The sequence below is a fragment of the Triturus cristatus genome, chromosome 2_1, assembly GCF_964204655.1.
Source record: "Triturus cristatus chromosome 2_1, aTriCri1.1, whole genome shotgun sequence".
Lineage (NCBI taxonomy): Eukaryota > Metazoa > Chordata > Amphibia > Caudata > Salamandridae > Triturus > Triturus cristatus.
Window position 1 is genome coordinate 546170887 of NC_140581.1, and position 26413 is coordinate 546197299.

A 26413-nucleotide genomic window follows, 5' to 3' on the forward strand; every position below is an offset into this window, starting at 1 on the left:
GTTTCAAACAGAAAAAAAGGACTCCCTTGGCCTCCCACATTGAAATTTTGGTAGTTTTGCCCTTATAAATTGCCAATACATATTATGTTTATCTCTTGAATATGGTGTGACAGGTCAGTTGTTATGCCCCTACACTGCCTGCTAGATCCCACTTACATTATGAGTAATATGCTCTGTGTGACAGGATCTAGCAAGGGGTTGGCTGAGTCATATGGGTAAAATCGAATCTCTGACAGCACACATTACATTTAGGATCAAAACATGCTTAGATGCAAAACCACGTGTAGTCGCAAAACACCTAGATACAAAATCACCCTTGTGCAGGGCATGGTGGTAGGTTTAGGTGCAAAAGAAAAATGTAACAGTGACATATTGAGACTTTTGACTTAGAATAGACCTTAGCTCTTACCCCTCAACATTTGGCGTCTGACCTCTGTTTTACTGAATATGACTTCAGGTAAGAGAGTTAGAATGTTGGGGTGTTTAATGTGGGAGAACTGGCTCAGTTGATGTTTAAAACCTGAACAAGCTTAATCAGGTATCATTCACTGGTAATGACATCAGCTGTGTTGCCCAACATTATCTCTGCTAGGATATTCAGAGTCGAGGGGTTAAATGGGAGGTGGGCAATGCTGCAGAGTGTCAGCATTCCGTCCATCATTTGTTTGTTGTAACGCTTTTCGCCCTAAGTGGGATGGGTATTCCCAGACGTGGGACCCGTGCTCACTACGCCACTGGAGTCAAGCTATCCTGGCTGATGACGGCTGATAGCCAGAAACCGGTCCTAGGATGCTTGATTCCGGTCCAGGGAAGACATGGCTTGGCAGTTCGGGCTGGACTGTTCCCATGAGGCACAGGGTCAAGACTGATTTGCATATGGCCATGTCTAAACTGGGGCGGTGTAGTGGGCAAAAGAACGATGGATTTAACCCAGATCTCTTGACTGGGGGAGAATGTCTGCATTGTCAGCATTCCGTCCATCATTTGTTTGTTTTAACGCTTTTCGCCCTAAGTGGGATGGGTATTCCCAGACGTGGGACCCGTGCTCACTACGCCACTGGAGTCAAGCTATCCTGGCTGATGACGGCTGATAGCCAGAAACCGGTCCTAGGATGCTTGATTCCGGTCCAGGGAAGACATGACTTGGCAGTTCGGGCTGGACTGTTCCCATGAGGCACAGGGTCAAGACTGATTTGCATATTGCCATGTCTAAACTGGGGTGGTGTAGTGGGCAAAAGAACGATGGATTTAACCCAGATCTCTTGACTGGGGGAGAATGTCTGCATTGTCAGCATTCTGTCCATCATTTGTTTGTTGTAACGCTTTTCGCCCTAAGTGGGATGGGTATTCCCAGACGTGGGACCCGTGCTCACTACGCCACTGGAGTCAAGCTATCCTGGCTGATGACGGCTGATAGCCAGAAACCGGTCCTAGGATGCTTGATTCCGGTCCAGGGAAGACATGGCTTGGCAGTTCGGGCTGGACTGTTCCCATGAGGCACGGGGTCAAGACTGATTTGCATATGGCCATGTCTAAACTGGGGTGGGGTAGTGGGCAAAAGAACGATGGATTTAACCCAGATCTCTTGACTGGGGGAGAATGTCTGCATTGTCAGCATTCCGTCCATCATTTGTTTGTTGTAACGCTTTTCGCCCTAAGTGGGATGGGTATTCCCAGACGTGGGACCCGTGCTCACTACGCCACTGGAGTCAAGCTATCCTGGCTGATGACGGCTGATAGCCAGAAACCGGTCCTAGGATGCTTGATTCCGGTCCAGGGAAGACATGGCTTGGCAGTTCGGGCTGGACTGTTCCCATGAGGCACAGGGTCATGACTGATTTGCATATGGCCATGTCTAAACTGGGGTGGTGTAGTGGGCAAAAGAACGATGGATTTAACCCAGATCTCTTGTCTGGGGTAGAATGTCTGCATTGTCAGCATTCCGTCCATCATTTGTTTGTTGTAACGCTTTTCGCCCTACGTGGGATGGGTATTCCCAGACGTGGGACCCGTGCTCACTACGCCACTGGAGTCAAGCTATCCTGGCTGATGACGGCTGATAGCCAGAAACCGGTCCTAGGATGCTTGATTCCGTTCCAGGGAAGACATGACTTGGCAGTTCGGGCTGGACTGTTCCCATGAGGCACAGGGTCAAGACTGATTTGCATATGGCCATGTCTAAACTGGGGTGGTGTAGTGGGCAAAAGAACGATGGATTTAACCCAGATCTCTTGACTGGGGGAGAATGTCTGCATTGTCAGCATTCCGTCCATCATTTGTTTGTTGTAACGCTTTTCGCCCTAAGTGGGATGGGTATTCCCAGACGTGGGACCCGTGCTCACTACGCCACTGGAGTCAAGCTATCCTGGCTGATGACGGCTGATAGCCAGAAAGCGGTCCTAGGATGCTTGATTCCGGTCCAGGGAAGACATGGCTTGGCAGTTCGGGCTGGACTGTTCCCATGAGGCACAGGGTCAAGACTGATTTGCATATGGCCATGTCTAAACTGGGGTGGTGTAGTGGGCAAAAGAACGATGGATTTAACCCAGATCTCTTGACTGGGGGAGAATGTCTGCATTGTCAGCATTCCGTCCATCATTTGTTTGTTGTAACGCTTTTCGCCCTAAGTGGGATGGGTATTCCCAGACGTGGGACCCGTGCTCACTACGCCACTGGAGTCAAGCTATCCTGGCTGATGACGGCTGATAGCCAGAAACCGGTCCTAGGATGCTTGATTCCGGTCCAGGGAAGACATGGCTTGGCAGTTCGGGCTGGACTGTTCCCATGAGGCACAGGGTCAAGACTGATTTGCATATGGCCATGTCTAAACTGGGGTGGTGTAGTGGGCAAAAGAACGATGGATTTAACCCAGATCTCTTGACTGGGGGAGAATGTCTGCATTGTCAGCATTTCGTCCATCATTTGTTTGTTGTAACGCTTTTCGCCCTAAGTGGGATGGGTATTCCCAGACGTGGGACCCATGCTCACTACGCCACTGGAGTCAAGCTATCCTGGCTGATGACGGCTGATAGCCAGAAACCGGTCCTAGGATGCTTGATTCCGGTCCAGGGAAGACATGGCTTGGCAGTTCGGGCTGGACTGTTCCCATGAGGCACAGGGTCAAGACTGATTTGCATATGGCCATGTCTAAACTGGGGTGGTGTAGTGGGCAAAAGAACGATGGATTTAACCCAGATCTCTTGACTGGGGGAGAATGTCTGCATTGTCAGCATTCCGTCCATCATTTGTTTGTTGTAACGCTTTTCGCCCTAAGTGGGATGGGTATTCCCAGACGTGGGACCCGTGCTCACTACGCCACTGGAGTCAAGCTATCCTGGCTGATGACGGCTGATAGCCAGAAACCGGTCCTAGGATGCTTGATTCCGGTCCAGGGAAGACATGGCTTGGCAGTTCGGGCTGGACTGTTCCCATGAGGCACAGGGTCAAGACTGATTTGCATATGGCCATGTCTAAACTGGGGTGGTGTAGTGGGCAAAAGAACGATGGATTTAACCCAGATCTCTTGACTGGGGGAGAATGTCTGCATTGTCAGCATTCCGTCCATCATTTGTTTGTTGTAACGCTTTTCGCCCTAAGTGGGATGGGTATTCCCAGACGTGGGACCCGTGCTCACTACGCCACTGGAGTCAAGCTATCCTGGCTGATGACGGCTGATAGCCAGAAACCGGTCCTAGGATGCTTGATTCCGGTCCAGGGAAGACATGGCTTGGCAGTTCGGGCTGGACTGTTCCCATGAGGCACAGGGTCAAGACTGATTTGGATATGGCCATGTCTAAACTGGGGTGGTGTAGTGGGCAAAAGAACGATGGATTTAACCCAGATCTCTTGACTGGGGGAGAATGTCTGCATTGTCAGCATTCCGTCCATCATTTGTTTGTTGTAACGCTTTTCGCCCTAAGTGGGATGGGTATTCCCAGACGTGGGACCCGTGCTCACTACGCCACTGGAGTCAAGCTATCCTGGCTGATGACGGCTGATAGCCAGAAACCGGTCCTAGGATGCTTGATTCCGGTCCAGGGAAGACATGGCTTGGCAGTTCGGGCTGGACTGTTCCCATGAGGCACAGGGTCAAGACTGATTTGCATATGGCCATGTCTAAACTGGGGTGGTGTAGTGGGCAAAAGAACGATGGATTTAACCCAGATCTCTTGACTGGGGGAGAATGTCTGCATTGTCAGCATTCCGTCCATCATTTGTTTGTTGTAACGCTTTTCGCCCTAAGTGGGATGGGTATTCCCAGACGTGGGACCCGTGCTCACTACGCCACTGGAGTCAAGCTATCCTGGCTGATGACGGCTGATAGCCAGAAACCGGTCCTAGGATGCTTGATTCCGTTCCAGGGAAGACATGGCTTGGCAGTTCGGGCTGGACTGTTCCCATGAGGCACAGGGTCAAGACTGATTTGCATATGGCCATGTCTAAACTGGGGTGGTGTAGTGGGCAAAAGAACGATGGATTTAACCCAGATCTCTTGACTGGGGGAGAATGTCTGCATTGTCAGCATTCCGTCCATCATTTGTTTGTTGTAACGCTTTTCGCCCTAAGTGGGATGGGTATTCCCAGACGTGGGACCCGTGCTCACTACGCCACTGGAGTCAAGCTATCCTGGCTGATGACGGCTGATAGCCAGAAACCGGTCCTAGGATGCTTGATTCCGGTCCAGGGAAGACATGGCTTGGCAGTTCGGGCTGGACTGTTCCCATGAGGCACAGGGTCAAGACTGATTTGAATATGGCCATGTCTAAACTGGGGTGGTGTAGTGGGCAAAAGAACGATGGATTTAACCCAGATCTCTTGACTGGGGGAGAATGTCTGCATTGTCAGCATTCCGTCCATCATTTGTTTGTTGTAACGCTTTTCGCCCTAAGTGGGATGGGTATTCCCAGACGTGGGACCCGTGCTCACTACGCCACTGGAGTCAAGCTATCCTGGCTGATGACAGCTGATAGCCAGAAACCGGTCCTAGGATGCTTGATTCCGGTCCAGGGAAGACATGGCTTGGCAGTTCGGGCTGGACTGTTCCCATGAGGCACAGGGTCAAGACTGATTTGCATATGGCCATGTCTAAACTGGGGTGGTGTAGTGGGCAAAAGAACGATGGATTTAACCCAGATCTCTTGACTGGGGGAGAATGTCTGCATTGTCAGCATTCCGTCCATCATTTGTTTGTTGTAACGCTTTTCGCCCTAAGTGGGATGGGTATTCCCAGACGTGGGACCCGTGCTCACTACGCCACTGGAGTCAAGCTATCCTGGCTGATGACGGCTGATAGCCAGAAACCGGTCCTAGGATGCTTGATTCCGGTCCAGGGAAGACATGGCTTGGCAGTTCGGGCTGGACTGTTCCCATGAGGCACAGGGTCAAGACTGATTTGAATATGGCCATGTCTAAACTGGGGTGGTGTAGTGGGCAAAAGAACGATGGATTTAACCCAGATCTCTTGACTGGGGGAGAATGTCTGCATTGTCAGCATTCCGTCCATCATTTGTTTGTTGTAACGCTTTTCGCCCTAAGTGGGATGGGTATTCCCAGACGTGGGACCCGTGCTCACTACGCCACTGGAGTCAAGCTATCCTGGCTGATGACAGCTGATAGCCAGAAACCGGTCCTAGGATGCTTGATTCCGGTCCAGGGAAGACATGGCTTGGCAGTTCGGGCTGGACTGTTCCCATGAGGCACAGGGTCAAGACTGATTTGCATATGGCCATGTCTAAACTGGGGTGGTGTAGTGGGCAAAAGAACGATGGATTTAACCCAGATCTCTTGATTGGGGGAGAATGTCTGCATTGTCAGCATTCCGTCCATCATTTGTTTGTTGTAACGCTTTTCGCCCTAAGTGGGATGGGTATTCCCAGACGTGGGACCCGTGCTCACTACGCCACTGGAGTCAAGCTATCCTGGCTGATGACGGCTGATAGCCAGAAACCGGTCCTAGGATGCTTGATTCCGGTCCAGGGAAGACATGGCTTGGCAGTTCGGGCTGGACTGTTCCCATGAGGCACAGGGTCAAGACTGATTTGCATATGGCCATGTCTAAACTGGGGTGGTGTAGTGGGCAAAAGAACGATGGATTTAACCCAGATCTCTTGACTGGGGGAGAATGTCTGCATTGTCAGCATTCCGTCCATCATTTGTTTGTTGTAACGCAGAGTGTCACAATGGCAAGTTGGAAAGAAAGAACAGGAGCATAATTAATTAAGAGAGAAAGAATATAGTTAATAGTATGTTTAAAAAGAGAGATGGGGAAAAGACCAGGTGATAGGGGCAGACATCCTGGAACATTATCACTTGGAAAACTTGCTGTTGCAGGAAGAAATAATCCTGAAGGTGGTGTCGCAGCATTACAGTACCTTGATCAAATATGCCTCAGACAACTTCAAGCCCTACGTGCCAGATGAGAGGTGGACATTGGAGAAATTGATGGCGTGGATTAGGAGCTGCTCCTCATGCACCAAAGGGAAGTAGTTATTAAGTCCTGATTACAGTTAATACACTTGAAAATACTACATTGAAGCTACTACAGCCGTAGTAAATTGTCCAGAATGAGTAAGTCATCCAGCCCCGTATGCCTGAGGTGTGTTTCCAATGAGGTATCATTCATACATATGGGGATGCCTCCAAATTTGAAGGGTACTGGAGGGGTGTGACACTGGAGCTGGAAGCAGTAATGGGCCTGGAGATACTGGGAATGCCCCAACTAATACCTTTGAGGATCCCAAATGGCGTGGACATTCCAAGTCGGCAACTGGGATTTTGCATGATGGGGTTCACGGTAGCCAAGCAAGACGTGGCCAAGATGTGGGAGCAGACACAAGAACTGACTATAGTGCAGTGGAGGGAAGGAATGAATGTGTGTATGGAGGCAGAACGGGTCGTGTTTGAAAGTAAGGGGTGCCCCAAGAAGTTTGAAAATGTGTGGGGAAAGTGGAGAACGTATCACGGGCTTGAGCTACTATGAATTGCTGAGGGAAACAAGGGGATTCTGTACTGATGCAGCACTCCCAAATATGGTAGGGAGATGGTAGGGAAGACGCATAAGAAATGTATACCAAGGGGGAGAGTTCAAGAGGAAGGGTGGGCAAAGTTTTTGTTGCACGAAATCATCAGATTAATATCCGCCTGTTCTGTATGCTTGGTTTTGTGCCTATAATATCAATAAAAGGAGTTATAAAAAATGTAGAGCTGGGGAAGGAGCGGGGTAGGAGTAGGCAGGAGGGATAGGAATAGGAACAGTAGTAGAACTCAGAAGAGGGGTTGTGGTGAGACTAGTGCTATGAGTAGGAGTTGGGGTATGGCTAGAAGTAGTTTTAGGAGTGGGAGAAAAAGTGGGATTACAATTAGGTTTAGTGTGGGAGCAGGACATTGAGTTTGGCTCCGTTGTAGTGCAGCTCCTCCCTGTGTATTTTTTTCTGTTAATGGCACAAGCAGTTGTAGACAGTTAAATCAGTCACTCCAGCAAGACTAATAGTCTTGTCTGCTGACAGAAAATGTGAATGGCACTTTACTTAAGCAATGTCTGATGGAAGCTGACCAAAAGTCTCTTTTTAAAGTTTTAGGCCTGGCCTGGCTTTACAGTGCATCTATCACCAGAGATAGTGCGATTAAGAAAAAAAAGAAGGAGCATTAAGGAGAGTTCTCCCACCCACAAGTTATTTTTTTTCAGTTCACTGACAGAATATCGAACCCCAAAATATTGCAATCCAAAAATATTGCAACTAAAATATCGATGACAAGAATATTGTCATCATATCTTTATAATGGTAAGTACAAAAATTTCGAAAGATATGTCGATGTAATTAATATAGTTGTACTAAATATCGTTTTTAAAATATATATAATAAATTAATAAATATTAAATAATATAAATAAGATTAATAAAAAAAAATACATTTAGGGGCTTATTGCCGTGTCTCGGACCGACTGACCTCTGATCGGCGGTTCCGACTGCCTGCTTCTGATGCAACAGAACACTGTTCAGTCGCATACTTCTATATCTCTATGGGAGCTTGTGTTGCGACAATAAACCAGCCGTAATACAGGCTCCTATGAAGAAATAGAGTGTGTGTAAAACCCTGCACCCTGTGGCAGACACCCTGTGGTACCTGCCACACAGTGCAAGGATTTAAAGAGGGAACCCTAGGTACCCCCTTGTCCACCAACCATAGTAAGCGGAGGAAAGCGGGCCCTGCTAGGGGCCCCCAAAGTCGCTTTCCGACAGCCTTTCCATGTCAGAAAGGCCGGCACGCAAAGGAGGTGGGAAACCAAAGTCATAATTCCGAATGCGAAAACGCTGTTGATAGGGGATTACGGTGCGGTTCTGACCAGCTGGAAGACTCTGATAGTCGGCCAGCACCATGTCGGTATGACCGGCCGGTTTACACTCTGAACGCCGCCATCATAATTCAATGGTCAGACTGCAAACCGACCGTGTAAGTCGGAAAGCCTCTGACAGCGGTTTGAAAGCTTTCAACTAGCGGTCAGAGGCTTTCCGACCGACAGTGTAATATGACCCCTTAATATATATTTTAACAAATTAACTCAATTTAAAATAGTTAAACACACATACATAATAATTAATAGATATATTTACATATATCTACTTAAAAAAATATTTTCAAACTATTCATTTTAATTTATATTACTATTTAAAAATTGGTAAATAATGTAATATTATAAAAAATATATATATATTTACATATACTAATAAAATAAAAATTCTCACGATATAGTAAAAAATATTTCACACATGAAAAACATCAATAATTAAAAATATTCAAATTTTTGATAAACAAAAAGACAATACCCTTGCCCCCCCTTCAGTTTTGAGATTGATTCCATATCTAATAGGCACAAACTTGATCGACATTTTCAAATTGATGTTTAGTTCTGGCACCTACCCTTCCCAATGGAAAAAGGCCTCTACTCTCCTGTTGTTAAAAAAAACAAATTTGGACCAGGGGAGACAAACAATTATCGACCTATTGCGCGTCTCCCTTTTCCGGCCAAACTTGTTAAAAAAATTATGAATGTTCAATTGGCTCAATTTATTGAGGAGAATAAACTATTGGCCGAAACACAGTTCAGCTTTAGGAAAGGCCATAGCACAGAAACCACACTTATCAAAGCTACTGACGAAATCAGGTTTGTGTTAGACAATGGAGGTGCTGCGATACTTGCGCTACTAATCAATCAATCATTAAATTTGTAAAGCGCACTCCATACCAGTGAGGGTCTCAAGGTGCTAGGGGGGGTGCTGCTACTGCTCGAAGAGCCAGGTCTTGAGTAGTCTCCTGAAGGTAAGTAGGTCTTGGGTCTGCCGTAGGAAGATGGGGAGTGTGTTCCAGGTCTTGGCGGCGAGGTAGGAGAACGTTCTGCCGCTGGCGGTCGTTCTTCGGATGCGTGGGACGGTAGCGAGGGAGCGGTCAGCGGAGTGGAGCTGGCGGTTTGGGGTGTAGAAGGTGAGTCGTCGGTTGAGGTAAGCTGGTCCGGTGTCGTGGAGTGCCTTGTGTGCGTGGGTAAGGAGTTTGAAGGAGATCCTCTTGTTGACGGGCAACAAGTGCAGGTCTCTCAGGTGGGGTGTGATGTGACCGTGTCAAGGGATGTCGAGGACAGGCGGGCAGAGGTGTTCTGGATCTATCAGCAGCTTTTGACATGGTTGATCACACCACGCTGATCAATCGTGTCTCTGCTCTAGGCATTGGGTACAAGGCAAACGCACTTTTGTCATCATTTCTATCTAATCGTACACAGCTAGTTAGTCTGGTTGATTTCAGTTTCCCAGTCTTTTCACTCCCATGTGGTGTCCCACAGGGGTCCTCGTTAAGTCCGACGTTATTCAATATTTATGTCACTGACTTAGCACGAGTAATCAAATCGTTTGGACTAGCTCTCACGTCATATGCAGACAACACCCAACTGGTGCTCGCCATTCATAAAAATGGGGACGCAGTATCGACTAGCTTTCACGATGGCATGTTGGCCACCAGCACCTGGATGTCAAGGAATTACCTTAAATTAAATTCATCCAAGACAGAAGTAATGGTCTTTGGAAACCTATCCCCAGGGTGGTCTGCAGGCTGGTGGCCGGATAAATTGGTATCACCCACAATTCCGGTCACTAAAGCCAAGAATTTGGGTGTCATTCTCAGCGATAAACTGTCTTTTAGACATCATGCCAACGCAGTGGTCTCCTCATCGTTTTATGTTTTAAGAATGATAAAGAAATTGTTGCCGTTAGTTCCGGTTGGGGCCTGGCGAAAGCTAATCTCCGCCCTGGTTATGTCCAAAGTTGATTATTGCAATAGCCTTCTAATTAATGCTTAGGAAATGGTTCTTAATAAGCTGCAGTTGGTGCAGAATGTGGCTGCTATGTTACTGTCGGGTACTCCAAAATTCAAGTCCATTCCTCATGTGGTGCGACAGCTTCACTGGCTGCCCATAAGAAGCAGATCAAAATTTAAAGCTCTCTGTATTGCCTATAAGGCTATTCACAATACAGGGTAGGACATTTTGAAGAATTCATTTCAGGTATACACCTCCATCAGATCCCTTCGATCAGCAAGTGCCAAACTTCTTGTCGTCCCTAGAACCAAAAGAACTAATTGGGGCGACAGAAGTTTCGCAGTTGCCACTGTTAAACTATGGAACTCTCTGCCCTTGCAGATCAAGGACAGCCCTACTCTGCTGTCATTCAGGAAACAAATAAAAACATGGCTTTTCGAGTAACAGGTTTTTTCCCTTCAAACCTTACCTTCAGCAGCACATAGCACCAAGACACCTATGGGTATTTTTGCGCTTTAAAAGTTGTTTGAATAAATAAAATCAATAAATTATATAAGTTATAACAATAGCAAATAAAAAATAGAATAACAATTTTAATACAAATACTATTCCCACTACAATTTATTTAAAACTACCCAAACTATAATAATAAATATATAAAAAACACAGAATTCCCACTTCATGTAACGCAAAAATGAAAAAACTTGCTAAAATGTTCAAATCTCCCTCCAATGAATACAATAGTGGTAGAAATATTTAATTACAGATGTTTTATTTACTATAACCATTTGAGGCACTACAACAGAAGAAAAACTGTTCCAGGACAAAAGGGTAAATTTACTATACACACTCCAATCAAAACAACAGTTGGGAAAGCATTGGATTGCGAAGGAGTAAAATCTACTATTGCCACTCCACTAAGTACAACATTAGGGAAAGTGTTGGATATTGGCGGGGTAAAATTTACTATTCCCACTCCAGCCGGCACAACAGTAGAGAAAGTGTTGGATAGCGGAGGGGTAAAATTTATTATTCCCTCACCAGCCACTACAAAAGTAGGGATAGTGTTGGATTGCAGAGGGGCTAAAATTACTATTACCACTCCAGCAAGTACAACAGTAGGGAAAGTGTTAGTTTATGGAGGAGTAACAATTACTATTCCAACAGCAATAAGTGCAACAGTAGGGAAATTGTTGGATAGCGGAGGGGTAAAATTTACTATTACCACTCTAGTCAGCACAACAGTAGGGAAAGTGTTGGATGGTGAAGAGGTTACATTTACTACTCCTACTCCAGTCAGTACAACAGTAGGGAAAGTGTTAGATTGCAGAGGAGTAAAATTAAGTATTCCCACTCCAAAACATCTAAAACAAAATTAAATTACTTCAAAAACAAATTAGAATAAAAAAATATACAAATGTATTTAATTTTTTTTTTTTTTTTTTTTTGAAACCGTTTATTACAAAATTAAAAAAATATACAAAGATGGGCCTACTACCTTCAGGCCGGCCGCTAGCAGCAAGAGGAGCATGTGATACAAACAATAGCGCGCATGCCGCGGCAAAGGGAAATGCACAGGAGTTAGAAGCGGTGGCAGCCACACCATCCGGGCACACATAACGGTTTCACTTTAATATAAATAACAACAAAAGAACAAATCCACAAGGCAACCCACCATCGGAACCAGCAGCATGTGCTCCCCTAGCGGGGGGGACCCTACCAATCCATAGAAGTAGCAAGGGGGGGAAAAAGGTCAAGACTGGGATTAGGTGGACTCAGTGCCCGGGACCGGGAAATGTATTTAATTTTAAAATGTAAAAAATAAAACACATATTACAATGTTAAATACATAACACAAATACCTACATATATTATTAAAAATAAAATTCAAAAATAATTTTCATAAGAAATAAACTTTTTTATTTAAAAAGTATTTTTTAACAAAAAAAAGGATTATTACAGGCATTTAATTTTACTCACTTACTTACTTACTTACCACCGTATAACCACAAACAACTGTCAACCTGCACACAAAAAAATCTTTTCATGAAAAAAATATTAACACAGTTAATATAAATATTTAGCAACACACCAATTATCATTAATTAAATATTATTTAATAATCAATTATCATTAATTTACTACCCATAATATAATCCCACAAAACACACAACACACTTTTAAAATTGATGAAAAAATATTTACACAATTAACATGATTAGTTAACAAATGTTTAATTAATATGAGTTAAAAAAATAAATAATAATTACTTACAATACCCACAAGCCACATATACAATCAAAAACAAACAATCTACGAACACAAATAACATAACGAATGATCAATTAAACAAATATACATTTTTAAAAACTGAAAATAAGTTCATTAAAGTTAAATAACTTCCCACCCTTTGCCTCTATAAACCACATAGCCAACACCTAAAATCAAACTAATAACAGCCAATTCCACAATTAAAACAATTGTCAATAAAATAATTTATAAAATGTTGAAACTAATTATCAATTTATTAAAATGTATTTACTCTCCATCCTTTACCCCTATAAAACCCACAAACCACACCTAAAAATATTAAATTAAACAATGAACCATAATGAATTCTCAATTATTAAATTAATTTTAATTAGTAAATTATTATTAATTAACTAGAAATAAATTACTTACCACCCTTTAACCTACAACCCCCAACCCACAACCAGAAAAAAATAATTAAACAATTAACATAATTAGTTAATTAATAATAATTTACAAAAAGCTACTAATTAAAAATAAATTACTTCCCACCCTATAACCCCACAAACTCCACCCCAAAAATTAAATTACACAATTAACATATTTAATTTTTAAATTAATTAATTAATATTAATTAACAATTAATGAATAATTAATCAAACATAAATTACTTCCCACCCTTTACCCCTATAAACCCCAAACCCTGCACATAAAATGTGCTTAAAAAATATAATAACACGATTCACATAATTAAATATCAATAAAAGAAATGATAAAAAAAGAAAATAATCATACATTTCTTATATTCAAATTACCCCTATGAAACCCACAATCTGCTACGGAACTAAATATTACAAAATTTAAATAAATATAATAAATACTGAAAACGTAACAAATACATTTTAAAAATAAATAATAACTATACAAAACAATTACATCATATACATTCAAATATAAACTAAAATCCATAACAATAACTTAAAAAACGATTTTTTAAACAACTATAGTTTTGCAAACGATATTAATGACTTCGATATTTTAAACTCGATATTACTTACCTTCAAATCAATATTCTTGACATTGATAGTCTTAACATCGATATTTCCATTTCACAATATTTTGGACCGGATATTCTTGTCCAAATCGATATTTTGTCTGAATACCATTTTTTTCCCTACTAGATTAATTGGGCAGAATATGTTTGCATCTATTGGGAAGAGTACTTGTTCTGCTCCTATTGGCTCTTGAGGGACTTTCCCTCACTGAATATGGGTAAAGTATGCAAAGGAAAAGTACAATATTTCTATTCGGGGACCGATTCCGATTCCGGGCGCAAAACGAACCGACCGACACGGACCCGGACCGAATACCGACCGACACAGACCAGCGCCGTACGACCCGTGCAGTACGATGCAACGCGTGTGAATTACAACCGACACGTACGGAATATAAGCCGTACGACCGAGCCGTAGGGAAAATAGTGATCCTGCCAGAAACCCGACGCGATTTTCACCGACCGACACGAACCCGGAATGAACCCGACCGACCCGTACCCGCGATGTGCGATTAGCGCAGTACGATGCAATGCGTGTAAAACCAGACCGACTCGCACTGAGACCAAGCCGCACGATCGACACGCACAGACAACCCGGCACACAAGCAATAGAGACCGCCGCGAATGACACGTACCAAACACAGAAGACAGGCAGCGTGAACAAGGCGGAGAAGCCCGCACGAGACAACAGCAGCGTCTGTTTCCGTCACATGAACGTCTCCTTCATGCCTACAAAACACAAAGGAAAAAAGACAAAACAAGGACCAAACAAGCAATGACAAAGCCAATAAATACCAACAAAAAAAATGGGACACACCCACAACTCCAACTATATAAAGGACTACAATCACTACCAACATCCATTGCAAACAGGAGACACAGCCAGCAGCAAACACCAGTACACAGCAACCACAGACACACTCACAACTCACCCATCACACAACTAACACACCATCAGCACCTCATACAAAGCACACACACATACACACAGCAAAACCAACACCAACCCACCATCACTTGCACCCTCACACACACATCCCTCACCACCACCACCCATCACCATGCCTCCAAAGAAGAATCCAAAGTTCACAGATAGTGAGTTGGAAGTGCTGGTAGACGAGATCATCAGAGTAGAGCCACATTTGTTTCGTACATTGGTTCAAAGGACCCCCATCTCACAGAAAACCAAGATGTGGGCGAGTATTGTGGACAAGGTGAACGCACAAGCACCAGCAAGGCGCACAAAGGACGACATCCAGAACATGTGGTATGACGTGCGCAGGAGGGTCAAGAAACTCATTGAAAAAGATCACGCCCTGAGTCAGTGCACCAGCGGTGGCCCTCCTGTCAAACCAGTCTACTTCAGGACCTGGGAGGAGAAGGTGCAGGACATCCTACCACCAGAGAGCGTCCATGGTCTAACAGACATCCCAGAGCCTGGTGAGTACACAAACAACATACCCAAGATTGTGTGGCAAGGGGACAGTGAAACCATGCACTGCAAGCAAAGCTACACTAACCAATAGATAATCAGCCCAAGATGTGTATGCCAGTCAGACACACACAATACCTGTCATCTCATAGTGACTGGGGACTGTGTCATGACAAGCACCGACCTACAAACAAATAGAGCAAGCCAGTGGCACTAAGCCAAATACACCCTGCCCTACAGTTTGACACCACACACACACCACCTCACAGTGCAGCTCACTGTCAGGAAGGAATAGTGGGGATGCAGGTGAAGTGAGTGTAGCCAAAAGCATGATGGTGCCTGTAGTCACAGATAATGCTCCCCCTCCTGATTGGCCCATCAAGACCTCTCTGAAACATGCCCACATCACAGGGAGTGGAAAATGACTGACAAGATGGCTGACACTGGGTCCTGCTGTGGGGAGCACAAGGCCCTGGTAGGGCTTGTGTGCAAATCAGAAGCAGGACACCACTGACTGACATCCTGATAGACAACTTGCACGCCCTACAATGGAAGCACGTTTCATGATGGGAAGGAGGACTGACAGCCCTGACCATACTACTCAGCATGGGGAGACACCCCCCAACACAAACTCCACACAACTCACCGGTTAGAATGCATTGACACACACCTCATTGAAATATCAGCAAAAGATACCCCATACTGGGTATCTGCTGTGTGAAGTAAAGGGGTTCACTTGGGACTTGTAGCCAAACAAACACCAGGATTTCACAGTCAGCCATCTTGCCATTGCTGTCACACCCCCTCACAGAGAAGCAGAGTCAAGAGGGAGGAAGCATGGGCATGCTGGGAAGGGGGTGTAGCCAAGAGTATGATGGGAGTCGCAGTCACAGACAACCTACACCCACCCACATGGCCCAGCAAGACCAAACTGAACCATACTCGCATCACAGGGAGTGGGAAGGGACTGACAAGATGTCTGACACTGGGCTCTGTTGTGGGGAGCACAAGGCCATGCTGGGAAATGGCCAACAACAATATCAAACTCTGTCTGTGACAAGCTGGGAAAAAGCAGTGTACAGGCAAGCATCTGTTTGAAAAGTAGAAAATGTCATATTTGTGATCCAACGATGCATGTAGAAACATAAATCACATTGTGTGTCTCTTCCAAACACAGGTGGTGCTGGGCACCCAGAACCAAATGACGAGGATACCCAGTCCCAGACTCTGGTCGACACTGAGCTCTCTGGTCAGACTCTCTCTGCTGGTGTGAGCCATCATGCAGCGCCAGCAGCATCAACATCTGGCCCCCCTGTACCCATGCCTCCAGCATCTGGACACCGACAGGGCACCCCCGCCAACACGGACAGACCAAGGACAATCAACACCCACAGCACAGGGACACAGGACCCCCTGGAAGCTACAACCAACACAACCAGCAACACTACCCAAGGGGTCCCAGTGTCACCTGTGCGTACCGCCGCTGGTCCTGCCCGTGTGGAGAGGGGTGCTGGGAGGGGTGGGAGCCACAGGGCGCACCTTGCAGAGGGGTCTGGATTGTGTGATGACCCCCAACTGGCACGCATCTTAGATGTGTACCAGGATAGCACCAGAGGATTTGGCCAGGTAGTGGGGATCCTCAAGGACATGCAACACGAGCAGGTCGCCCACCATGCCCGCATAGAGGCCAAGTGGGATGACATCACTGCGGTGCACCGGGACATACTACATTGCCTCGGCCAGATCAAAACCAACCTGTCCACACCCCCCTGTGTGCCCACAACATCTGTCGCAACACCATCTGCCAGCGCCACAGGGAGGGAGGATGACTCTGGCGGAGAGTCCCCTGCACCGCAAAGACCTGCACATGAGGATCCCCCCCGGAAGAAGAGGGGTCGTCCGAAGAAGGACATGTGAGAGGCAGATGTCCCAGCACATCCCTTTGGGCCTCCAAACCTGTTCTGGACAATGTTCTTCGTGCGCAACCCGTTCACCTCCATGTCGGGCCAATGTATCAGATGACTGTGGACTTTACTCTGGACATTTCATCTACCAGCACTTCCAACTCCAATGTGAACTTTGGATTCCCAAACCACTGTACAGCACCCACCATCCTGTGCACTTCCCTCACACATGTTTGTAAATAAACTCACCAGTACACCATACTTGCCTCTGTTGTGATTCCAACTTGTCATGTTCAGGGAGATGTCGATCTGCTACACAACACAGTGCATGCCAAATACTGCAACAATGTGACCAATGTAAGGTGAGTCATGGGGATGTGACACATGTGAGGGAGATACACCACTATGGCAAAACAAAACATACTCACCATGGCTATGTTACTCATCACACACAATGATGTTGACCTGAAACACATTGGCATGCACAGACACAACCCCAAGCGCAGTCAGTGGTAACAAGTCCACAGGTGAGGTAAGCAGATGTCACTCAGAGGTGGGAAGACAGACAACGCACATAACAAAGCGTAGCACAGGTTCATTACACATCAGCAACACGTTTATTCCACACTAGTTGCACTGTAATTCTACGTAACAGTGGACACACGCTCCCAATGTGTTGGAGAGTGGAAGTCCAGGGATGTGTGGTACATCCGTTGATGGAAATTGTCAACTTCCACACTGGTGTTGGCTTCGGGGTGTTAGTGGTCAGTGTTGACCACACAACAGGCAAAGTACCCTGGGAAGGACAGACAAGATACAGTCAAAAGCACAGAAGAACAGGAGAGAAATGCAATACACATGCACAAAACATTTAGCAAAACACCTACACAAACACTAGTTAGCAGTACTACCCTATTGTGGAGTACACACCAGTTGAATGGACACATCACAGCACGCATCCAGTCAAGTGGCACACAGACACATTCAGACAGCAACAGAACTGGCTCAACACATTCCAGGCTACCTCCATACATTCACATAACAACCCTGGAAACTCACATTCAGGTGAAGAAGTTGTTGATGAGCTGGGAGCGGACGTCACTATCATCTTCATCATCACTGGCATCTTGGCCCAGGCCAGGATCCTCCACAGGTGCCGGAGGTTGGTCGTCGTCATCGTCATCCTGGATGAGAGGCACCTCCTTTCGCACCGCCATGTTGTGTAGCATGCAGCAGACAAGGATTATTTTGCACACCTTTGCAGGCTCATATGGGAGGGCACCTCCGATCTTGTCCAGGCAGCGAAAGCGGCTTTTCAGGAGGCCGAATGTCCGCTCAATCCCCCTCCTGCTCCAACCATGTGTCTCATTGTAGCGCATCTCGGCTGGTGTGACAGGGTTCCTGAGGGGTGTCAGCAACCACGGCATGTTGGGTTATCCGGAGTCACCTACACACACAAAAAAGAACAAGTAGCTGAGTTTTGTAGAAGTGCGGAATACAACAGTGACAAACACACACAATGAGAAACAGTCAGTACACACCGACAAGCCAGGCATCCTGAGCTGGCATCTTTGACATCAGCGTTGCAATGCGACTACTCCTCATAATGTAGGCATCGTGCGCAGAACCAGGGAGCCGTGCACACACATGTGTGATTGACATGTCAGCAAGACAGACCACCAGAGCATTGATCGAATGGTAGTGCTTCCTGTTCCGGTAGGCCTTCTCATGTGCCTGTGGTGGTATCAGGGCAACATGTGTCCCATCAATAGATCCGATGACGTTCAATATCCTCCCCAGTGTATAAAAGGCATCCTTAATTTCAGGGAGTTCATCTGGGCTCGGGAACTTGATATACAGGTCGAGGAATTGCAACATCCCCTCCAAGACATCGCGTAGCACCCGACTAAACATCGTTTGCGACTTACCACCAGCAGTAGCCACAGTGTACTGGAAGGTACCGGTAGCAAAGAAGTGCAGGGCTGCCATCACCTTCACCTCTGGGGTCAGTGCTGTAGGGTATGTCCGGCCAGGTAGCAGATGTGGCGCCAACTGCTCCGCCAACTCCGCAATCAGTGACCTGGTGAAGCGGTACCGTCTGATGCAGTCGCGCTCCTGCATGGTTGCAAGGTCTGGGAACGGACGATGGACAGCTGGTGCCCTGCAGTACAGAGATGCACAAAGGAAGATTGTCAGTACATCCACCCATGTGGCCATGACCAGGCTCAATATCACATGCTAGATCATGACATTACACAATGTACTGAGGTGTGTGCTGTTGGGCATGGACACATATGTCACCTACAAGACCACCACCTCACATCTCAATTCCACATGTCCACATGAGCCCATGTAGTGCAATGGCCAATCATCTGGCTGTGTCACCCAACCTATTTGCTGCTGCAACGTTGAAAAAATACACCCCAGTGACAATTGAGGCCTCATGTCTCTCAGGCTTGGGAAAAAGGGAGTGGTGATGGACAGAGTTTCTGAATGATGCAGAATACTCTTACCAAGTCAAGAGATCATGGTTTTAATCCATCACCGTTTTTTAGCTCACTGCACCATCCCAGCTCAGAACCTGGCTACATGCAAATTAGTCTGTACCTGTCCCAGTGCATGATGGGGACAGGGCAAACCAAACTACCAAGCCAATTCTTATACTGGGAAGGAAACAAGCTTCCGGGGACCGGTTTCTGGCATCACAGCCTTCGTCGGCCCGGCTTGCCTGAATCCTGATGGTGCAATGAGCAAGGGACTCACGTCTGAGCATACCCTCCCACACTGAGTGTGGATAAAATCGATTTGGGAAAAAGGGAGTGGTGATGGACAGAGTTTCTGAATGATGCAGAATACTCTTACCAAGTCAAGAGATCATGGTTTTAATCCATCACCGTTTTTTAGCTCACTGCACCATCCCAGCTCAGAACCTGGCTACATGCAAATTAGTCTGTACCTGTCCCAGTGCATGATGGGGACAGGGCAAACCAAACTACCAAGCCAATTCTTATACCGGGAAGGAAACAAGCTTCCGGGGACCGGTTTCTGGCATCACAGCCTTCGTCGGCCCGGCTTGCCTGAATCCTGATGGTGCAATGAGCAAGGGACTCACGTCTGAGCATACCCTCCCACACTGAGTGTGGATAAAATCGATTTGGGAAAAAGGGAGTGGTGATGGACAGAGTTTCTGAATGATGCAGAATACTCTTACCAAGTCAAGAGATCATGGTTTTAATCCATCACCGTTTTTTAGCTCACTGCACCATCCCAGCTCAGAACCTGGCTACATGCAAATTAGTCTGTACCTGTCCCAGTGCATGATGGGGACAGGGCAAACCAAACTACCAAGCCAATTCTTATACCGGGAAGGAAACAAGCTTCCGGGGACCGGTTTCTGGCATCACAGCCTTCGTCGGCCCGGCTTGCCTGAATCCTGATGGTGCAATGAGCAAGGGACTCACGTCTGAGCATACCCTCCCACACTGAGTGTGGATAAAATCGATTTGGGAAAAAGGGAGTGGTGATGGACAGAGTTTCTGAATGATGCAGAATACTCTTACCAAGTCAAGAGATCATGGTTTTAATCCATCACCGTTTTTTAGCTCACTGCACCATCCCAGCTCAGAACCTGGCTACATGCAAATTAGTCTGTACCTGTCCCAGTGCATGATGGGGACAGGGCAAACCAAACTACCAAGCCAATTCTTATACCGGGAAGGAAACAAGCTTCCGGGGACCGGTTTCTGGCATCACAGCCTTCGTCGGCCCGGCTTGCCTGAATCCTGATGGTGCAATGAGCAAGGGACTCACGTCTGAGCATACCCTCCCACACTGAGTGTGGATAAAATCGATTTGGGAAAAAGGGAGTGGTGATGGACAGAGTTTCTGAATGATGCAGAATACTCTTACCAAGTCAAGGGATCATGGTTTTAATCCATCACCGTTTTTTAGCTCACTGCACCATCCCAGCTCAGAACCTGGCTACATGCAAATTAGTCTGTACCTGTTCCAGTGCATGATGGGGACAGGGCAAACCAAACTACCAAGCCAATTCTTATACCGGGAAGGAAACAAGCTTCCGGGGACCGGTTTCTGGCATCACAGCCTTCGTCGGCCCGGCTTGCCTGAATCCTGATGGTGCAATGAGCAAGGGACTCACGTCTGAGCATACCCTCCCACACTGAGTGTGGATAAAATCGATTTGGGAAAAAGGGAGTGGTGATGGACAGAGTTTCTGAATGATGCAGAATACTCTTACCAAGTCAAGAGATCATGGTTTTAATCCATCACTGTTTTTTAGCTCACTGCACCATCCCAGCTCAGAACCTGGCTACATGCAAATTAGTCTGTACCTGTCCCAGTGCATGATGGGGACAGGGCAAACCAAACTACCAAGCCAATTCTTATACCGGGAAGGAAACAAGCTTCCGGGGACCGGTTTCTGGCATCACAGCCTTCGTCGGCCCGGCTTGCCTGAATCCTGATGGTGCAATGAGCAAGGGACTCACGTCTGAGCATACCCTCCCACACTGAGTGTGGATAAAATCGATTTGGGAAAAAGGGAGTGGTGATGGACAGAGTTTCTGAATGATGCAGAATACTCTTACCAAGTCAAGAGATCATGGTTTTAATCCATCACCGTTTTTTAGCTCACTGCACCATCCCAGCTCAGAACCTGGCTACATGCAAATTAGTCTGTACCTGTCCCAGTGCATGATGGGGACAGGGCAAACCAAACTACCAAGCCAATTCTTATACCGGGAAGGAAACAAGCTTCCGGGGACCGGTTTCTGGCATCACAGCCTTCGTCGGCCCGGCTTGCCTGAATCCTGATGGTGCAATGAGCAAGGGACTCACGTCTGAGCATACCCTCCCACACTGAGTGTGGATAAAATCGATTTGGGAAAAAGGGAGTGGTGATGGACAGAGTTTCTGAATGATGCAGAATACTCTTACCAAGTCAAGAGATCATGGTTTTAATCCATCACCGTTTTTTAGCTCACTGCACCATCCCAGCTCAGAACCTGGCTACATGCAAATTAGTCTGTACCTGTCCCAGTGCATGATGGGGACAGGGCAAACCAAACTACCAAGCCAATTCTTATACCGGGAAGGAAACAAGCTTCCGGGGACCGGTTTCTGGCATCACAGCCTTCGTCAGCCCGGCTTGCCTGAATCCTGATGGTGCAATGAGCAAGGGACTCACGTCTGAGCATACCCTCCCACACTGAGTGTGGATAAAATCGATTTGGGAAAAAGGGAGTGGTGGTGGACAGAGTTTCTGAATGATGCAGAATACTCTTACCAAGTCAAGAGATCATGGTTTTAATCCATCACCGATTTTTAGCTCACTGCACCATCCCAGCTCAGAACCTGGCTACATGCAAATTAGTCTGTACCTGTCCCAGTGCATGATGGGGACAGGGCAAACCAAACTACCAAGCCAATTCTTATACCGGGAAGGAAACAAGCTTCCGGGGACCGGTTTCTGGCATCACAGCCTTCGTCGGCCCGGCTTGCCTGAATCCTGATGGTGCAATGAGCAAGGGACTCACGTCTGAGCATACCCTCCCACACTGAGTGTGGATAAAATCGATTTGGGAAAAAGGGAGTGGTGATGGACAGAGTTTCTGAATGATGCAGAATACTCTTACCAAGTCAAGAGATCATGGTTTTAATCCATCACCGTTTTTTAGCTCACTGCACCATCCCAGCTCAGAACCTGGCTACATGCAAATTAGTCTGTACCTGTCCCAGTGCATGATGGGGACAGGGCAAACCAAACTACCAAGCCAATTCTTATACCGGGAAGGAAACAAGCTTCCGGGGACCGGTTTCTGGCATCACAGCCTTCGTCGGCCCGGCTTGCCTGAATCCTGATGGTGCAATGAGCAAGGGACTCACGTCTGAGCATACCCTCCCACACTGAGTGTGGATAAAATCGATTTGGGAAAAAGGGAGTGGTGATGGACAGAGTTTCTGAATGATGCAGAATACTCTTACCAAGTCAAGAGATCATGGTTTTAATCCATCACCGTTTTTTAGCTCACTGCACCATCCCAGCTCAGAACCTGGCTACATGCAAATTAGTCTGTACCTGTCCCAGTGCATGATGGGGACAGGGCAAACCAAACTACCAAGCCAATTCTTATACCGGGAAGGAAACAAGCTTCCGGGGACCGGTTTCTGGCATCACAGCCTTCGTCGGCCCGGCTTGCCTGAATCCTGATGGTGCAATGAGCAAGGGACTCACGTCTGAGCATACCCTCCCACACTGAGTGTGGATAAAATCGATTTGGGAAAAAGGGAGTGGTGATGGACAGAGTTTCTGAATGATGCAGAATACTCTTACCAAGTCAAGAGGTCATGGTTTTAATCCATCACCGTTTTTTAGCTCACTGCACCATCCCAGCTCAGAACCTGGCTACATGCAAATTAGTCTGTACCTGTCCCAGTGCATGATGGGGACAGGGCAAACCAAACTACCAAGCCAATTCTTATACCGGGAAGGAAACAAGCTTCCGGGGACCGGTTTCTGGCATCACAGCCTTCGTCGGCCCGGCTTGCCTGAATCCTGATGGTGCAATGAGCAAGGGACTCACGTCTGAGCATACCCTCCCACACTGAGTGTGGATAAAATTGATTTGGGAAAAAGGGAGTGGTGATGGACAGAGTTTCTGAATGATGCAGAATACTCTTACCAAGTCAAGAGATCATGGTTTTAATCCATCACCGTTTTTTAGCTCACTGCACCATCCCAGCTCAGAACCTGGCTACATGCAAATTAGTCTGTACCTGTCCCAGTGCATGATGGGGACAGGGCAAACCAAACTACCAAGCCAATTCTTATACCGGGAAGGAAACAAGCTTCCGGGGACCGGTTTCTGGCATCACAGCCTTCGTCGGCCCGGCTTGCCTGAATCCTGATGGTGCAATGAGCAAGGGACTCACGTCTGAGCATACCCTCCCACACTGAGTGTGGATAAAATCGATTTGGGAAAAAGGGAGTGGTGATGGACAGAGTTTCTGAATGATGCAGAATACTCTTACCAAGTCAAGAGGTCATGGTTTTAATCCATCACCGTTTTTTAGCTCACTGCACCATCCCAGCTCAGAACCTGGCTACATGCAAATTAGTCTGTACCTGTCCCAGTGCATGATGGGGACAGGGCAAACCAAACTACCAAGCCAATTCTTATACCGGGAAGGAAACAAGCTTCCGGGGACCGGTTTCTGGCATCACAGCCTTCGTCGGCCCGGCTTGCCTGAATCCTGATGGTGCAATGAGCAAGGGACTCACGTCTGAGCATACCCTCCCACACTGAGTGTGGATAAAATCGATTTGGGAAAAAGGGAGTGGTGATGGACAGAGTTTCTGAATGATGCAGAATACTCTTACCAAGTCAAGAGATCATGGTTTTAATCCATCACCGTTTTTTAGCTCACTGCACCATCCCAGCTCAGAACCTGGCTACATGCAAATTAGTCTGTACCTGTCCCAGTGCATGATGGGGACAGGGCAAACCAAACTACCAAGCCAATTCTTATACCGGGAAGGAAACAAGCTTCCGGGGACCGGTTTCTGGCATCACAGCCTTCGTCGGCCCGGCTTGCCTGAATCCTGATGGTGCAATGAGCAAGGGACTCACGTCTGAGCATACCCTCCCACACTGAGTGTGGATAAAATCGATTTGGGAAAAAGGGAGTGGTGATGGACAGAGTTTCTGAATGATGCAGAATACTCTTACCAAGTCAAGAGATCATGGTTTTAATCCATCACCGTTTTTTAGCTCACTGCACCATCCCAGCTCAGAACCTGGCTACATGCAAATTAGTCTGTACCTGTCCCAGTGCATGATGGGGACAGGGCAAACCAAACTACCAAGCCAATTCTTATACCGGGAAGGAAACAAGCTTCCGGGGACCGGTTTCTGGCATCACAGCCTTCGTCGGCCCGGCTTGCCTGAATCCTGATGGTGCAATGAGCAAGGGACTCACGTCTGAGCATACCCTCCCACACTGAGTGTGGATAAAATCGATTTGGGAAAAAGGGAGTGGTGATGGACAGAGTTTCTGAATGATGCAGAATACTCTTACCAAGTCAAGAGATCATGGTTTTAATCCATCACCGTTTTTTAGCTCACTGCACCATCCCAGCTCAGAACCTGGCTACATGCAAATTAGTCTGTACCTGTCCCAGTGCATGATGGGGACAGGGCAAACCAAACTACCAAGCCAATTCTTATACCGGGAAGGAAACAAGCTTCCGGGGACCGGTTTCTGGCATCACAGCCTTCGTCGGCCCGGCTTGCCTGAATCCTGATGGTGCAATGAGCAAGGGACTCACGTCTGAGCATACCCTCCCACACTGAGTGTGGATAAAATCGATTTGGGAAAAAGGGAGTGGTGATGGACAGAGTTTCTGAATGATGTCTCTCAGGCATCACAGATCTTTGCCATGCAGAAACCCAGGCTCCCTGTATTGCCACATCAACACAGCAATGGACATGGCGTAGCACGTACACACCACAAGGCAAGCGTAAGTCCCACAGGTAGTGGCCACTGTTGTTCTTGCCGGCCCTACATGTATGTCTCTTAGACACACACCCCATCAAGGGTGAGGAATATACCACATGGATGTGAGACTATCACCCATTGGTAACATGTGATCAGACACATCTGAGACACAACATGCACACAGACTGTGGGTGCACATCAGTATTGTGGCTACAGGTCTCACTGTGACGTACATGCCATCACCCCCAGGACTCAGGGTGTATGTGACATGTCCTAAACATATCCAACCTGACACTGTGGCCTTGACTCATGCCCATTACTGTCCAATTGCACATCACAGTGGTAATGTGCACAACACACAAAGGATTCTGCCCCCATGTACGCGTGCACAGCCTGGGAGTGGCTGCACAAAGTGCCAGCCAAAAAAACAGCTGTGGCACCCCCAAACACCCAGGGAATGCAGCCGTCCACATGCCATGGGACACTGTGTGGCCAATGCTATAGTGTGGCAGGTGTGCGCAGGTGTCCATGGCCAGTATATGTGTGTTGCATCCGTATAATAGTCACACTAATGAGGTCCGACGCGGATGACAATGCGTACGCATTGCACGGGTCATGTCCGAGCCGTGAGTACGGTTTGTCATTGAATGCAATGAGGTCCGACGGGGGTGACAATGCGTACGCATTGCACGGGACATGTCCGAGCCGTGCGTACGCTTTGTCATTGAATGCAATGTGGTCCGACGCGGGTGACAATGCGTACGCATTGCACGGGTCATGTCCGAGCCGTGCGTACGCTTTGTCATTGAATGCAATGAGGTCCGACGCGGGTGACAATGCGTACGCATTGCACGGGTCATGTCCAAGCCGTGCGTACGCTTTGTCATTGAATGCAATGAGGTCCGACGCGGGTGACAATGCTTACGCATTGCACGGGTAATGTCCGAGCCGTGC